The following is a 19,087-nucleotide window of genomic DNA, read 5'->3' as shown; positions in this document are numbered from 1 at the left end:
TTAATGATAAAATTGAATAGTATACCATCCTAACTTTCTCTTTTTCCCATATAGCATTTTAATTTTCATAAGCTCAAATTTTATGTGTATTTTATTTTGCAAAATCTACACAGAGTTAATCCAGTTATACCCTAGTACATAAGAGAGATTCAGGATTTTATCTAAGAAAAAAGACTTCTCCCTTATAACTCCCATATGATTCCAAACTGTTTATTTGGGAGAACAGTCATAAGCAGCAGGAGAAATGAAAATTACACTATAATATTTAGCATACTCTTGTGTCATGTAAAATGGACAATGCAAGAAAAATCTGATTGAGTTCTAAAACATTTAAGGGAAATGAGTAAGACTATTTGTTGACTTAGGTTGTATTACCCCAATAATTCATTTTATCAAGGTCAAATAACCTTTTTCACTTCCCAAGGTTTAATTTACAGTAAAATCACATTTCTCAGGCTAGCAAGATTGCTCAGTGAGTAAATCAGTATCCACTAAGACCAACGATATGAATTCTACCCACCCCATTCCTCAGTTACATAGTCGCAGGAGAGAACTTGTATGTTGTCTTCTGACCTCCATACTTGCACAGTGGCACATATATGAATATATGCATACATACTTACTTACATACATACATACATATGCAACATACACATGTATGCACATGCACTCTTATGCATACATGTATATAGAGATAGATGATAGATAGATAGATAGATAGATAGATAGATAGATAGATAGATAGATAGATAGATAAGTGGTAGACAGACAGACAGAGATATGGTAGACAGATCTAAAAATGTAAGCATTCCATAAGAGTACATGCTGACACACACATACTCACACAATAAATGTAATTTACAAATCTAAAATCCCTCTCAACTCAGTCCCCATGACACTTTTTCTATTGACTTCTAAGTGGTACTTAGCCTCTTCATTCTGACCTGTCTGACTTCTGAGGGAAATCTAAATTCCATTAAGTGGAAATGTTATTATTTGACTTGGTCCACAATCCAGCATATAGCATACTTAATTGATAGTTACTGATATTTATTTATAGAGAAAGAAAACCTTCTCTTGTACTTGTGTCTCCAATTTCATTTACTTAGAGGAAAAATGGATAGTTGGCGAGTGTATGCTTTCTAAACTAAATATAAACTTTTGCTCTAGTTTTCTTCCTTTCTTTTATTTCTTTTACTTTTGACTCAACGGTGGAAGGCTCTACCCTCATGATTGTTTCCGCATATTTTATTCCACAAAGTTTGAAAATTACAAAAGAAGAATGTGAAGTCTGGAGCCCAGAGGCAGTTCACAATGCACAGGGGTCAGTGGCAATATTTTCATCCCCGTGGGTGTGTGTGAGAAATGAACTCAAAGAACTTCAGAAAATATGCCTGGGACTTTTTTAAACTCCCGAAGGAGTACCGTCAAAGAAAAAGTTTCAAAGTGTTTGGGACAGGGTCAGGGACAGCGGGCATATCCCCGGAAGGAGTCTGGGTAGTGAATAACTTAAAGGCTGCCTTAAGCCAGAAAGCAGCTGTGGGTTTTCCATCAGCCTTATTTGTTTTGTTTGAATCCATTCTTTTGGAAAGTTAGTTATTCTCAGTCCATAAGTCACATCTGCATACAGTAATTTCCTTAATTGTCCCTAAATTTTGTGAGGCTGACCCCACTCCCTCACTGCATAATAAAAGCCAGAAGGATAATGAGCTGTGACTAGCTGGTGCCAGACTTGTGCAAGCTTTCATTTCTCACGCAGTCATTTTGGGTTTAGGCTGACAGAATTGTTAACATTTTAAAATGTTAATGAAATCTCCCCAAACATGGCATTTTTCAGCACAGGCTTTTAGACTAGGAAAATAATTTCTTGTGGCAGACTACACAGACGTAATTACAGGTATAAGGGATTTAATTCTTCTCAGTTGCCCACAAGCCAGAGCAAATGTCCATCATGACTCAACGTAGACAAAAGGATTAGAGGACCAAGGTCACTGTGCTATCTTTAACAATATATTAGAAAGTTGTTTTACTAAATGTTAATTTGAGGGGCAACCATAGGTGGCACATCATCTTGACAGTGTCTCCATGAATGTACATCTGTGTCTCTACTCGACCAATGACTATTTCTTGCTAGGCTGAAGGAGATATAATGAGTACTTGAGTCTTGTCGTTATAGAGCTGACAGCACAATGCATAAAGGTAAACTATAAAGTTCTGGGGTGTGTACACACACTGCCCCTGTTTTAGAAATTATTAATCCTGACCCAGGGTTTCTACCCTGCCATTGACCCTTTAGTTCTGGGATAAAACACACACACAACCTTTCTATTTACAAACAGCACAGGAACTGGGCATATATCTTACCAGCTAATACCTTTGTTATTAGAATGTACTTTCCTATCTATAACCCCAAATTATTACTTACTACTTACTATCTTTCATCTGAGTTACTCTTAACTCCAATTGGTCAGCCTTTAGGGCCATGTTTTTATGGCTCACCAAACCCATGGTGGCTTCTCCTTCCTCCTCCTGCACCTTCTTTATTTCTCCTGATTCCTCTCTGACCCCAAGCCCAGGAAACCTAAACCCCACCTATGTCTCTTCTTCCCCACCATTGGATGTTAGCATCTTTATTTACCAATCAGAAATAACTTGGGGGCAAAGTCTATGTGTGAACTCTCTCTTCTCTGGACAACCAAGTACTGGGGGAAGGAGGGAGAGGCACTTGTCATTACAATAGATAACAAAAAAAAAAAAAAAAAAAAAAAAACTTCAACAGTATCCCGTTCTCCATGAAACAAAGTCTTGCTATGCCATCCACTCTGGCCTAGAACTCAACAATCTTCTGCCCTCTGTTTCCCATCTGCTGGGATGACAGGACTGTGCCACTATGCTCAGAAAGCTATGAACTGTTTAAAATACATGGAAAAATCCATTAGCATTCTCGGAGCTTTGGTGGTTTTAATAAATGAATTCAAGTTTTCACATTTGGAGCTAATTCTTAAGAATAGAAAATAAAATGTGTGAATTTGTTAAGGCCTGAACCCAAAATGTAGCACAATTCGAGCATTAATTGCATTTGAAAAAGATCTGAGATGTTCCTAGAAAAGGATTCACAGCATACCACATATGGTTTTTATGCCAGGCTAAGGAGTTTGCATTTCATGTGCCTAATGGATGTCAAAGGAAGCAGAACATTAGCCTAGACATATTTATAAATATGTCTATTTTTGAGATACATATTTTGAGATAAGGTCTTGATAAAATGATCAGTGTAGCCTTAAACTTGGCCCATACCTCAGAGTGACTTTGAACTTGTGATTCTCCTAACCTAATCCTCTCATGCAGCTAGGATTACAGGTCTATGCCGCTAGGCCAAGCTTAACAGTCCAGCTCTGCTTTGCTGAGTGGGATGAATAATCTGTCCTTTGAATAGCTTCTGAACTTTATTTCTGTATCCTGCAAGAATTCCACCAACTAGATAAAGTTGTATGTTCAACCATACATTTTCCTAAGTTTCTGACATTGGGTCATGCCCTCAGCTGGGGGCACAGAGCACAGGAGACAGAGTCCTTGTCTTTCAAAAAGCATGCAGTCCATTCCTCTGTCTTCTCAGCAGGAGAGAACATACATCTAATCATTTTTATCCATTTTCCGTAACCTGGCTATTCGGTACTGAACCAACTATTACTACTTCTATTACCCTGCATCCACTGGGTCTGCTGCCGTTCTTCTACTCTCTCTCTAGTTGGTGTGATCCAACATGCTTGTGGGATGTAAAACCTCCCACAAGTGCTAATGACCTTTCCTCCTATGTTTGTTGCTGTGCTTACATGGCCAGGCAATTATCAAGACTCACTGGCCTTCTCTTAATAGTAATTTTCAAATTATTGATTCTGCACATAATTGTTAAGACTCTGTTGTATGCCAGGTATCAAGAGACACTAGAAAAAATTCCAGGAGAAATGCAAAAGCTCGTTGTTCTTTTAAAAGAAAACTCTTTAAATTAATGATGGTGCTATGTCCATTCTTGTACACTAGAAAATTTGAGAAGAAAAAAAAAATCAAAACCTCGGGGTTTCATGATATAATTCTAATTTTGAATACTTCTACCTACTAACCTTATTATGCAGTAGCATTTCAAATTAGTCAAAAGTATTTAAACTGTATAACCTTTAAGTTTATTATTAAGCCAATTTACCTTCTCCGCATTTCTACTATACATTCAGGACTAATATAAATCTCCCTTAGTTAGTACTTTATGACAATATGATTTATATTTTTTGTTCACATGCTATTTAAAATTAAAAGACAAAACTGCCCCTGTATGAGTAATCCCCTACGTACCTCCACTCAGATAGCTGGGGAGCGTGTAGGTCTTAACATCAACTTTAAGAGAAATAGTTTGAGCGAAGATGCAAACCGAAGGTAGGTGCTGGTGTTTAGCAGTGCCTCTCCAGTGCCCCAGCAAGTGCACACATTGCTTGTGGGTGACCTTTTATGGGTGACTGTGACCCTCTTGGCGTAGCTTTCTATGCTGGAACACTTGGGGACTTTATACTTATAGGAGAAAATGCATATTGTACAGTCTTATATGTGTCCAGCAGGAAACCCTGTCACTAGACCAGCTGATTGAAATCTGTTGACTACTTTTTTCCTTCTGGGTCACTTAAGGGATGACATGAGTTGAGTCTAAAATTGTTTGAAGTCATAAGGACCTCAGATAAGCAACACTGGAAAGCACACATTACCTCAGAACTTTATTTCAGTGAACACAGGAGGGTTCGGGTTGCAGCGGTGTTACGCTGGGTAATTTCTGCACATCAGTGGAGCTTTCCAAGTTGTTATTTGCCTGAAAGGGACTTTTATTCTTTGTTCACATTTTCCCTTCATGTGCATCTATTGTAAAATTTGGAAATAGACCAGAAAGTTCTGACTCTATAGAGAACAATGTTAACTGCTCCACTCTGAATTCTAGATCTGTCTCCTGTCTACATCCTGTAACCTTTCAGAGGGTTGTCTGGCTGGTAAATACTCTGTAATGTTCCATGTCCTGAGCCATGTACCAGCTATGATGGAAGAGAAATCAGCAGTGAGGCTAGTATTCACACTAGATCGAGAGAACCAGCATAAATTAAGTTAGGGGAATAATGAAAGCAAGCAGGAACAGTCAACGAGAGGTCACAGACCACAGAAGTGAGGAACCAAAGTTCATAACAAAACCCAGGGCAAAAAGAAAGCAACTTGGATCTAGGACAGTTCTCTTACTGTTGTGTGGTATATGGGAGAGGAAAAAACACAACTTCCAGCATCTCAAGGAAAATATGGGTCCTTAGCCACATGTCAGATTTCTTGCTGAAGCCTCCTCTCCCCATACTCCAATAGCAGAACAGACTAAGAATGTATTAAATAAGAATTTCATTTATTGGTACTTTCCTCCTCTCATGGGAAATTCCAAGAATGTCAGCAGCTCTTCTTTCATTATGAAGTTTTACTTGTAACTGAATTTTGCAAGTACAGGCAAAATACAGACTCTAATGAGTCAGACACATGCGTATGGATTTAGTGTTAAACTAAATTTGTCCATTTACTGGTAAAAGTGTTTTTTTGAGAAGATGAACCTGGGTGTCCCTTAAAAATACAATATTGGTGATTACAATGTACGGGCATCGAGTACTGGGAGACTCAAATTTTAGCCGTTTCCAGTTCCTGTTGAGTTCCTTATTATCAGAGAGCATTCCCATTGAACCAATCTCTATTTTTGGACCTCATTCATTATTCAGAAGGAAATGTATGAGAACCGTAATGCTTTGAACACTCTATAAACTGAAAATGCGAAAGCTTCCTGACTGATTGAGCCTATTCTTTTGCCAGAGCAATAAATGCTTTAAGATGCGTGTCTGCTCGGAGATGTATATTTAACTGCATCTGCCACACAGACATTATGGAGAAGTTCCCCCGTCCAGACACTGTGCTATGCCTAAGATTCAAAGCTGACTCCATGTGACAGATGCAGCCTGTGCCACGAAAGCAGCCAGCAAGGGCTGGGTTCATTCGTGATAACAGCAAAACTGTGTCACCTCTGCTTTTTCAATGTAAAACGTGGAGCCCCATGTTTCCAGGGATCTTGTAGTCTAAAAAGTCAACCGTGGGGATAGTCAACTGACATTCCATAATGTACTCAAGCTACCAGGAGGACTAGGGGCAGAGAACTTTCGCATGTGGGTTAGGAAATAAGATACAGTTGATGTCCAACTTGGAGACACGTCTTGTAGGTAGAGAACTAAAGTCAAACTAATATCAAACTAGCATGTTCTGATAGGGTTGCCAGCGGCAATGAACTGTGTCTTTTTTTTTATTATTAACTTGAGTATTTCTTATATACATTTCGAGTGTTATTCCCTTTCCCGGTTTCCGGGCAAACATCTCCCTCCCCCCTCCCCTTCCTTATGGGTGTTCCCCTCCCCATCCTCCCCCCATTGCCGCCCTCCCCCCATAGGCTAGTTCACTGGGGGTTCAGTCTTAGCAGGACCCAGGGCTTCCCCTTCCACTGGTGCTCTTACTAGGATATTCATTGCTACCTATGAGGTCAGAGTCCAGGGTCAGTCCATGTATAGTCTTTAGGTAGTGGCTTAGTCCCTGGAAGCTCTGGTTGCTTGGCATTGTTGTTCATAAGGGGTCTCGAGCCCCTTCAAGAACTGTGTCTTCATGGTAGCTCTCTGGATAAAACATTTGAACTCTTATTAACAAATAACAAGGCAAATACAGGGGTCTACATCTGTAAGACAAATCACACGTGAGAGCTGAGCTAGAAACAACTGACATACGCATGTAGGAATGTTCTCTAGGGATGCAAGAGAAGAGTGAGCTAATAAGGGGGGGCATAACTAGATGATTCCATAGGGTGCTGTTTACTGATAGAAAAGGAACAGAAGCAGTATAAACCAAGGGAGATGGTTGAGTGGTAAAGGCACTTCTCACCAAGTCTGATGACCCCATGTGCTTATTGTGGTGCACACACATGCCCACATACATAAACATACAAAATAATATGAACAACATTTTTAATTAAAGAACTGGTATATCTGAAGCCAAATGAAAGCACAGCAAGACACAAATATTCAGACCGAGTGCATAAGAACAATTAAATCTGACACGAGCCCTACAACCCCAACTACAAAAAGATGATGCTGGCCCATGGGGAGTTTGAAATGGTGGCACTAGTAATGATACTGGCAAGATTCCTAACTAGTGCTAGGCATAGCGGTACACGCATGTAAAGCCAGCGCTTGGAGGCAAAAGCAAGAGGATCAGGAGCTCAAGGTCATCCTGAGCCAAATAGGGAGTTCAAGACTGGTTTGAGCTACATGCAATTCTGTCTCAAAGAGGAGGGAAAGGAGAAGGGAAGAAAGGAAGGAAACAAGGTAGGAAGAAAGGAAGGAAGAAAGGGAGAAAGGAAAACAGAAACACAGAAAGTAATATACTGCCAATTGAGCAAAGACAAAAGGTCAAAATTAATTCTCACAGGAAAGATTATTAGAGAGCTTTATAGAGGAGGAACAGATCTCCCATTTATCAGAGGGAAAATATTAATATAATGAGATGATCATGAAGGGGAAAGTCAGCTCATTTTTCAAGGTATGAGAGAATGAGGATGCAGAATTTGTTAATGAACTAAGAAGTTTCCCAAGGGGAAAATGAACATTAAGGCTCTATAGAGAAGATAGATATCCCCATGTATAGATGTGATAAATGGGCTGCTATAGTGGCAGAGTGGGTGCGAGGACAGAGAAGCCTGGGAGAAACGGAAAACAAGTGAGACCACTTGATTAAGGGTTCATGTGCAGAGTAAGACCAAAGTCGAAGCCAGCGTACGACCTGTGGATAGCAGGGGCAGGAGGGAAGACACGCAAAGAGAGTGAGGCTTTCATACAGCATGAGCCTGAAGGCAACCAGATGAGAAAAGGAGTGGTGCAAAGGCAAGAACAAAACACAAATTTCTAATACACATGTTCTTAAATTTTTATACGACAAAAAGACAAAGAAAAATCATTAAATTTGGTTGTTTTGTTTTGAGAATTCATAAAATACGTTCTGACCAAAGTTTACCCTCTCCCATTTCCACTCAGATCCTCTCCACCTCCTCACCTTTCCAACTTCTTGCCTTCTTTCTCTCACTCTCTCTTTAGAAGACAAACATGCAAATTAAGAACAGCAAACAAATCAGAATGAATAAATAATAACGTGAAAAAAGACAAGAAATACAAACCCAAAATAAACCATAAAAACACAAAATCAAAGGACGATGATATATAAACAAAAGATCAGTAAGGTAAAAACATAATGCCCAAACAAAGCAATATGAGAGGAAAACTAGGCACATTGCAATCTGTATAACCACAGACGTTTGGTATAGAGGAAAGGACTATGGGAAAGGGGAAATCTTTCAAGAAAAGGGAAATAAAATATGTAGTTGTGGAGATACAGGGGACAGAGTGGAACAAAAGGATTAAGCAGAGATGGGAAAGAAGAGAAGAGAGAAGGAAGGACAGCTAGCACTATAAGTTTGGGGTGGGGTGTGTCATATAGAAACCTACTACAGTTGAAACTTCTTAAAATATATACCTATATGATTGAATCTAAATGGAGTCACTAAACAACAGGGAAAGTAGTGCCCCAACTACACATCTTTCCTCTCCAAGTGATACTTTCAGTACCAGGAATGGGTTACATCTAATTGAGTTGCCAACCAGTGTTGATTCCATGAGGTCCCATGGAATCCCCAGATAACACAGGCTATTGGCAAAGCTACTTATCAATTGCTTTCTACAAAGTGATGGTAAGGTCCTACTGCGGAAGACAGCATGTATGTATCTCACTGAACTCAAAGAAATAAGACCGGTGCCCAATTAGAGCCTCGACTTAAAATTTTCAATACAATAATATTATTTGTGGTGGCTAGCACTTTAAAAGTTAACTTTACATAGATAGCAATGAATAGCCTAGTAAGAGCACCAGTGGAAGGGGAAGCCCTTGGTCCTGCCAAGACTGAACCCCCAGTGAATGTGATTGTTGAGGGGAGGGTGGTAATGGGGGGAGGATGGGGGATAGAAAAGGGGAGGGGGAGGGTTTAGGGGGATGTTGGCCCGGAAACCGGGAAGGGAATAACCATCGAAATGTAAATAAGAAATACCCAGTTTAATAAAGATAAAAAAAAGTTAACTTTAGGAAATTTTAGAGAGCAAGTTAAAGGCAAAATGAATAATGTAAATTTTTCAGAAAAATTGAATTAAGTAAAATCAGGTGAAAAATATGAATAGTGAAATTCATTAAAAACTCAGGTAAACACAGCAGTTTCCATCCCTTAAATGGAAATATGTATGCTTACTTTTTCTAATTAGTACCTGGAATACTTAGCCACTTAATATAGGCTATAAAATTAGGAAGCATGTTTTCATTTGTGCAAGTACAATGAACCAAAACACAAACCATCTCAGTTATGCAGCCATTAGCCAATGTGAAAGCAAACCCTCAGACTACCAGAGTAGTTTACACATGACCCAAGCAATAAGGAGAGTGAAGTAGATAGCTCTCAGCGATCCGGTTCTAACATTGTATGATAAACATGGGTAAAAAAAAGGAACCTAAAATACAAGACATAAACCATGTGCCAAAACATCCCAATGATGTAATCAAATAAATCCAGGGGCTGTTTGGTTTTTGTCTTATCACTGTTGTTTGTTCTGTGGTTTGGCCTGTTTGCAGTTCTGAAGTTTGAGCTCAGCCTCTCACACATGTCAAAAGTACTCTCCCACTGAGCTGGATAGGCAGCATTTGAAAAGTGTTTGTGTGAGGTTAGAGGTTTACCCAGGTACCTAGCCTGGCCTTAAGCGGTTATCCTAGCAGGATAACATGAACCTTAAACTCATGAACCTCCTTTCTGGGTTCCCTGAGAAGTGGGACTTTAGGCTTGAGCCATCAGGCCCTGCCAAGCTTCTTTAAAATAAATAATTAAAATAAGCAAATCTGGAAAAATAAAATGAATAAAATACAATAAGCAAATCTCTTAAAATCATACTTGCCAAAACCTAATTGACAATTAGAGAGTAAACACAACTTATTAAAGTTGATTTTTCTTTTAAAAGAACAGAGAACAAATAAATGTGCCAATGATAGAAATAACAATAGCTGGTTTTCAGCTAAAACACAAAGTACTAAAATTGACTAGTAGAAAGTTCAAAGAAATCGTAGACGTAATTCATACAGATGTGATCAAATTGCCTACCACCACACAGAGACTGCGCAGAATAGACCGTATCCCCCCAAATGCACCTAAACTAGATAGATCATGTAGATTTCCAAATCTTTAAAATATGGGCAGCCCTGATGATACAGAGAATGCTGGGTGTCCTGATACAGTTCCAAAGTGTGCTTCCTTCATAATTTAAAGTTAGCTCTTTAGAAAGTAATTTGTTATTCCATGTTAAGTATTTCTTCTAAGCGCCATGCCAAAAAAACTTTTATACATTGTCACAATTCATCTGCGCGGTATGAACACCTTGGGGAGTGTATACAAACCGCAATGGCAGTAAATACTGATGGACAGGAAGGTGTGTGTGCGCACGTATGTGGGGATGGGATGTGCCCCCACTCCAAAAAAATGTGTAGCAAACCCTCCTAGGCCCCAACTTTCTTCCACAAATAAACAAATCCATTACCAAAGATGTTGGTTAGCTTTGTTCAACAGAGTATGACTCTGTGATACCCTAACTTTCAAATGTCGTCTCAAAAGTACTCACTATATCGTCCCAAGTCTAAAAACCCTGTATATTACAATACTGTTGTAACCACTTGTACAGTTGTGATATAAAAGCAATAAAAACTACTTCTGGTGATATAGATCCATCTAATTTGGCTGAATTTAAAAGTACACAGAAAGAAAGAACAGAACAATATATTCAAACTTAATAAATAAACTACACTAAATAAAATGCATTAAATAATATGACACTATGGTGTTTTAAAATAAAAATAACAGAAAAAATAATTGAGCACACACACAAAGTGAAATATTTGTACACATTCTTTATCCCACTTCTAAAGAACAAATCAAGAACACGGGAGATCTTTAAAAATATAGTAAACAAGCTTTATTTTACATGCAATGCTAAAATAAATACTTTCTTGATTGTTCAACATTTATAGAAATCATTTAAACATCCCCCCAAAAAAACAGTAATACTGTGTTTTTAAAATAAAACAAATTTTTTAGGGTCTGAGAATATAGATGAATGGTAGAGCCTTTGATTAATATGTAGAAGCCCCCTCTAAAAACCCAACTCCCCTTTCTATAATACAATAAGAAATAAGAATGCTATATTTGATGCCATGTTTATAGTTTTAAATGCCTATTATAAAAGAAATTGTTGTCACAAATGTGTCCTCATCAACATAAAATAGAAAGAGGTAAAACAGGGAAACCTGGCAGTTATTAGAATAAACAAATTAAAAACCGCAATCAACTGAGAAGAAATTGAGCAAGAGCCTTAGTACGTTCAACATCTTATACAGCTCAATAGCAGTGAAGTCCTAGAGTAAAATCATTTGCCAATGTTGACTCAGAAATGGGGAAAACTTAACTGAGAAACTGGAAATATCATTAAAGAATTACATCATTTTCTGACTGAGGTGGAGGGTACCACAGAACCATGAATATAAGTATTATCTATCCATAGGGAAGTGTGAAAACATGACCTTTTAGCCAAGCACACCAGTAGGTTCTAATCCAGGGACTATTACTTCCCTAACCATGCTTTTTGACCACATTGTACTCCAGGCATGAATTCGCTCCTGTGGAACAACTCTCAAATCCAATCCAGAGAACGTGGTTACCCCTCACATACTGTCATGTCAGCATTGCACAGTGTGCAGATCTTGCCTGATGGGTCAGTATTATAGCTTGCAGGGTCCACATAGGTGAGAGCACTGATGCAACCCCCTCCCCCTGATTACAGGCTGAACAGCACTTTCCAGCACCATGAAAACGAGCCAGCGGGGAGAGTTTTCTGACCAGTTCAAGACTGATTTCTCAATGTCCTGCAACCTAAGTGGGAGGTGTCTTAGCAATAAGGCCTTTCCATGGAGTTACATTGGACAACCAAGAGTAATGATGATAGCCTATATTGTTTTGGGTCCTGCTGGGACCTCCCTGACCAATAACTCATAGAAAGGTAATCCATGCCCTGGCGATAAGGTTTTCATTTAATAACTCATGTTGTGTGGGAGTAGCATTGCTCGCCCAGGCAGGATTCCTCTGTTCGAACTTCCTTTGTTGTTATTGTTGATATATTTTCAATTAGCTCACAAGCTAGTAGTGTGTCTTAAGGCTTCCTCATAAGACCTGAGTTTAGGTTAATCTGCCTGCTATCCTTTTTCATCTCCCACTCGGTACACCAATCCCCACTTAACCCTTTAGCTCCCAGCATTGCCCCCATTGTTTCATACCAGGAATATTCTATCCACACTTATTATATTTCTTAATGGGTTGCAAGATCACAGACTCCCCTTATTTTGGTCAGCCTTCCCCTTGCCTGTTCATTTTCCTACACCCATCACTCTACTACCTGCCTGAGCCTTTCTGTTTCAAATATCCCCCCTCCGTGTTTTCACTTCACCTTTATCCTAAAAGACCCTCTCCCTAATTGCACCCCTCCCTCCCAATAACCCGTTTAGTTCCTTGGATTACATCCATTTACTAGCTTAGATTCTTATTGCAATAGGGATGAAGTTTTCACAGAATAAAAATAGGAAAAATGAAATTGAAAAGAGCCAAGCCCATGGGCTGGAGGAATGGCTCAATGGTTAAGAGCACTGGCTGTTCTTCCTGTGGATCTGGGTTCAATTCCCAGCACCCATGTGTCATCTGTCTGGGATTCCAGTACCAGGGTTACTGACATACTGACACACACACACACACACACACACACACACACACAGAGGGAGAGAGAGAGACAGAGAGAGAGAGAGACAGAGAGAGAGACAGAGAGACAGAGACAGAGAGAGAAACAGAGAGAGACAGAGAGAGATTTGTGTAAGTAAAACACCAATGAAAATAAAATAAAAATAATTTTTTTAAAGTTCTTTTTTTAAAAAAAGAAAACAGCAGGGCCCAGACAATTCTACAACTGAGTCACAAATCCTCTAGTAGGAGGACAAAACAGTGATCCCCTAAGATTTATCTTAGTCATTTCTTAGGGAAATCCTTCACTTCCTTTCTTTTAAAGATGCTATTTCATCTTAAAAATACAATGATCTTTCTTTCAATGAATTAAAAGGAGAAAGAGCTAATTGGTTTTCTTTTTAATTTAACTTTTTTAGATTTGCTTACTTCATTTTATGTGTAAATGATTTGCCTGCACCTGTCTGTGCATGACCGATGCCTGTAGACGTCGGAACAGTCAACTAACTACCCTGGGGATAAAATTAGCACGGTGTGAACCACTATGTGTACCCTGGGAAGTGAACCCAGATCCTCTTCAAGAACAGGGAGTGTTATTCATCCATAAAGTCATTTCTCCAACCCTCTATAATTTATCTTTAAAGTACCCTAACTGCATTTAGACAATCAGTAGAGACCCCACACAAACCTTCTGATGACATCTACCCAATGCCCACCTGCTCCCTGCCCATATGTTCTCTCTGACACTACATATCATTCCCCCTATGTGCTTTCATTGCAGCCCTTCTTGTTTCCTCAAGAGTGCCACATTAGAGACACTCCTGTCTGTTTTCCTATATCAACACATTTTCTATTTGTACTGAGTCACGCTAATGAGCCGAAATGGCAGTGTATTTATACCACCAATATGTACATGCGTGTGTGCAGGTGCATATACCCTATATAAACGTGAGTAAAATTCTCATGCGGTGTTTCATTTGATCTTCAGCCTCCATTGATATCCCATTGTTCTCCTTTTCACAACATAACCCTGTAAAAACAATTACGTCCAGCTTCTCTCTTTGCCTTCTCCCCAAAGCTGGTGCACTGAGATACTGGGAAGAAAATCCTCACAAAATACCCTAAAGAACTCACCAGCAAGACACACATTGTTAAACCCAATGGTTCACTGAAGCCTTTATTTTATTCAGATTTTTAGAAACATTTGAGACCCTTGATGGCCATTTTACTTGCTGTCTACAGTAAAGCTCAGTTTCCCTGGGTCCGCTTATATCTTCTCCATTCCCCGTACTGTGCCTCCCTTGCCTGTGATACCCCAACCTGTTAGCGTACTCAGGACTTTTGGATTTCTGCTGTCCTACAAAGTTCACTGTGATCTCCTTGGCTCTTCTTAATTACCACGTACAGGCTCATGATACTGAAACTTGTATCTCCTGCTTAGACTTTGTTTATTAACTCCAGATGATACGGATAATCCATGTTACATCTAAGGCAAACTTTAGCGACATCTCTCACTCTCCTTCTTCTCAGAAACCCTGTCTACATCGTCAACAAATCTGTCCATGCCAGCATAAAAATATATCAAGTTCTAAGTCTCCACCTACCACCGTCAGCCCTCAGCCTACACCATCATCACCTTTTGTCTGATATGCGGGATGGCCTCCTAACTGGCCTTATTTCTGCCCTTGCCATTTTAGTTGGTTGTTCAGCAACATGACAATCTCATCAGCACAGAAGTCAAGTCATAACACTTCACTCTTCAAACTCCACACAGAGAAATAAGGGTTTTTTTAATTACCTACAAAACCCAGTATCTTTGCAAATTCTTCTACATGTTTTTCTCTTATTTTATTTTCAACTATACTTCTCTCAAAGATGTCAGACACACACCCACATCAGTGATAATGGACTCTGTTGTTAATAAGCGGTCATCTTCTCAAAGAGAAGTCCTTGCCACCTTTACTTTCCCTTTTGCAGGTAGTTTTCCAAAATATCAGGCATGCATTACTTTCCTGAAATGTTTTTCTTTCTCTCAGTGTGGAGTATAAACTATCAGCTCCACTCTGCACGTAGCTTCTCAAACAGTGCATGCAATACAGTGACTATTAGTGAATAATTAAATGTTTGAATGATTGATGCGTCATTTTTTTGAACATCTTTCTTCATTCGCTTTAATGAATAAGAACATCTTTCAATTAGCATGTCAAGATTGTGTATGCAAATATGGCTTTTAAGATATAAATATATTCAACGCCAATGTGGTAAATACTGTGAGCTATCTCAAAGGTAGCTTGATGTATTTTTCAACCTAACATTTTTATTTATATTACCTTACAAATCAACACTGATTTATTGACTAGTAGCATAATTAGAAGCTTTTAATAAAGCCAAATGAACTACTGGGCCTCATTCTTTTATGTAGCATGGTACCTCGGGAGGCTCTGAACTGCTTTTTGAAAACTTGTGTGCAAAGCTCAGGGCCTACGTAGGTTCTTACCAGGTTCTTGCTTCTACAGCAAGATTCAAGTCACATGAGTCTGTGCACCAATATCAAATACATTATAATATTCTGCACGGCCTTGGGCTCATCATCTCTTCTTTCTTGTAGACATTTTACTTGTTTTCAAGTCAATACAACTATTGCGAACCTCTGGCTATGTCATTAAACTGCTCCGAAATCTCTCTGCCTCTTGTTTTATTATTAAAATAAAATCCAAGCTTATGAAGCAGGTGTGTGAACCTCTGGACTCTGCGTGCCACCTGTTTTCCCAACATTAAATTTTAATGTTTTCTACTTCACATTCCAACCATATTGTCGTGTTTACTGCCCTCTCTCACAGTTTTTACCTGTTTTCTTTATAACATTTCTGAATCTGGAAGATGTCAGGAGAGCTCGTATTAAGGTTGTAGCAGCTGATGGATAATCACCAAAAAAAAAAAAAATGGTGATTTTATTACTGCTTTGAATGCAAGCTCTCAATTCTGTTGAACAAATTTAAGATTATGTTTGCCCATTTTTCACACCATCATTGCCCTCCAGGATTATGATGTCCTTGTCATCAGTTACATCCTACAGGTCTTCTTTTCAGGCCATTTCATCGAGCTGAGTTTTGTATATTCTCAGTATGGTTTGTGAACTAAATGAAGGCCTGTGCATCCGTCCTCTTAAATTCTTCTTTAGGAAGATGAAATATCTCTCAATTATACTATCTCCTCTTTGCTTCTGCTACTTATGGAATGACAGGGGGAAAGGAAGATTAGATGTTAGGAAGGGAACAAAAAAATCTTTCCTTACACAGGAACTGTGGTCAGCTTCTTCCTCCTTCAAAAGTACCATCTAGAAACCTAGCAAATTAAAACTCACACCCCTACCCAACAAAATGTCCTCAGTGGCCCCACTACTCCCTTCAATGAGAACTCTCGTATCTGACATAATTCATTTTCCACCCCTTGTCTCCGAGTTTTTTTTTAACTCCTTATGTCTACTGGCATACATTTTTAGATTTTGTACATGCATATTGCCCACATAATTGCATCACTTTCCAGCTTCTCCTCCTGGAAAAGAGGAACTTCTCCCCAGAACTCAGCCCTGCTCTTCTTCCAAAGTAAGAATCTTAGGATTCTTACTTTGGAACCCTAGGTCAGAGCATCCCAGGTTGGGAAACCCCTCCCATATCACTCACTACTTGAACTGCCTGAATTACTTATTCACTTTCTTTTCCCCACAAATAGACTTTGAACTCTTTAAGCCAATAAGGAGGCTTTTACCTCAATAACCGTAAGTGCTAAGCATAGTGCTAAGTGGTTTGTATCCATTTATCTCACCAACAAAATGATTCCTCATTTTCTTTTTCTTTCTTGTTCATCCAAGAAGAGCCCAGGGCAAGTATAGAAGAGCATGGTGGAATTCAATTTAATCAAAAATGGGATTTCAACCTTTTAATCTTTCAGGTAATAGAGTGAAAAATCCAGACTTGGCTACCCATTGCCATTCTTTCACAAAGAATACATGGTGAGGGTGTCTGTAACTAAAAGCTATCCGTGAAAGGGTTTTCATTTATCCCCACTATAAAATGGAAAATAAAACAGACACAAATGATCTGTCATAAGTGCAAATTTTCTAACAAAAGTTCTTCATAACAGTTTGCTGTAAAACATGAATTACCATCCTGATTGACTCTCTCTCTCTCTCTCTCTCTCTCTCTCTCTCTCTCTCTCTCTCTCTCTCTCTCTCTCTCTTCCTGCTGCAGAGACATTGTCCTTCTGCCATGGCCATGTTAAATATTCACACTGATACAAAAAATATTTACATTGATAACAAAAATTGCTTTACCATACTGTGAGAACTATGTAGATTTCTACAGACTTTTAATGCCTTTTATTGAGATTATTCAAATATATATTTAGTCAGAGATAATCTCTTCCAGGTCCTCCCAGTTAAAAACTCCATCATCTTTAAGCCCCAAATAGTCTTAAACTAATAAAGAGTTCTCTTTTGTACAGCCTTTACTTTATGTCTCTGTGATCACAAAATTGGCCAAATGAAACTTGCCCATTTACTACCAGCTCTTTCATCCCCTGGGTGATGCCAGCAGCCTCTGTGTGTGCATGCTCTTAAAAAAAAAATCTAAAAGTATCTCATTAAATACACCATCACACTCGCTCTTCTTCTACAGCGCTGAGGGAATCATCAATTGATTAATTTATATATGATTTTAATGATGTGGGTCCCTGCTTCTCTGAAGTAGAGAACTGTTTTAAAGTCTAAGATAGCTGAGACTTCATTACTTGTTGCAAAATAGAATTTATCTAAGTAGTAGAGTCCCACTGGGGTGCACTGACATGAGTGATTGCCAATGCATGCAATCTACTGCAACAAATGGTCGCGCTGCCTTCAGTGACAGTAGTATCTTCAAATGTGATTTACACTTATCGCTAATGAAAATTAGGGCACATTTTACACTTTCTGATTCTTCTCTATTCCTTCTGAGGCAATATGGCTTCTTAGCAAGACTCCTTTCACGTTTGCAAATTATGAAATAATATATGTGCCAGGCAATTCATGAAACTGTTTCTCTGAGCAGCTAGACCTGTGTCAATGGGCTCCTCAAAATCCCTACTGTGCTACATCCCACATGTCAATTTAATTACTTTTTATTTTAAATATGCTGAAGTCACTGTTAAGGGTTTATCCGAAGGCAATGGTTTGGTCTCCAGCTAACACCACCATAGCTCTATGTCAGAAGGTACGCTGTGTGCTGCGTGCACTGTTTGCAAGCCTTGAAACTCACCACAGATTAGTTTTCCCATTTTGCTAATGATGAAATTGAATCTCTGAGTCAAGGAATCTGCTCAGGGTCATTACTACTGAGTAACTGAGTCAAGATTCAAATGCAGGTCCATCTGACACCAAATCTGAGCTCTTATTCTGAAAAAAATAAAAGGAGTCATAATTAAGCATATGTGTAAGCTCTTACATCATAATTAAGCGTATGTGTAAGTTCTTACATCATAAATAAGCATATGTGTCAGCTCTTACGTCATAATTAAGCATATGTGTTAGCTCTTATATCATAATTAAGGACGTGTCAGCTCTTATCTCCTGTTTCTGCTCAAGAAAGACAAGTGCTGTGACCAAGCATTTTCCCATCTAGTCAATGCCAAAAGACACTCTGACAGTGCTCACAGTGCTAGAAATCATGTCACATTTAGTTAGTCATTTTCCTTGCTTTGACTTCTGGCAGAGTCTTTCTCTAGAGTCAGGCTCAGTTGTTTTCCTCTAATGATGAGGGAAGGTAGCCTAAGGCTGTCCTGGGAACAGCAAGTTTATTTATCATCCTTTTCTTTGTTCTGTGGATAATATCCAGCATGCATCTCTGATTGGCCCCATGAGGAGCGATATGCTAATTTTTCCACTCCACAAGGAAAAACACTGTACAAAAGCTGGCTATTCCCTGATGTTATGAATGCAATTTTAAACAATTATAAAAAAGAATATACATGTCTTAGTTAGGGTCTTATTACTGTGAACAGACACCATGACCAATGTAAGTTTTAAAAAGGACATTTAATTGGGGCTAGCTTACAGGTTCAGAGGTTCAGTCCATTATCAAGGCGGGAGCATGGCAG

At 38.9% G+C, this 19,087-nt stretch overlaps 1 protein-coding gene across 3 annotated transcripts in view; it reads left to right on the top strand.

The window, feature by feature from the left end:
* Grin3a (glutamate ionotropic receptor NMDA type subunit 3A) overlaps positions 1-19,087 on the top strand; it is a 199,548-nt gene that overhangs the window by 54,514 nt on the left and 125,947 nt on the right.

The sequence above is a fragment of the Rattus norvegicus genome, chromosome 5, assembly GCF_036323735.1.
Source record: "Rattus norvegicus strain BN/NHsdMcwi chromosome 5, GRCr8, whole genome shotgun sequence".
Classification (NCBI taxonomy): Eukaryota; Metazoa; Chordata; class Mammalia; order Rodentia; family Muridae; genus Rattus; species Rattus norvegicus.
The sequence above is the reverse complement of the archived record's forward strand: the minus strand, read 5'-3'. Positions and strand labels throughout refer to the sequence as shown.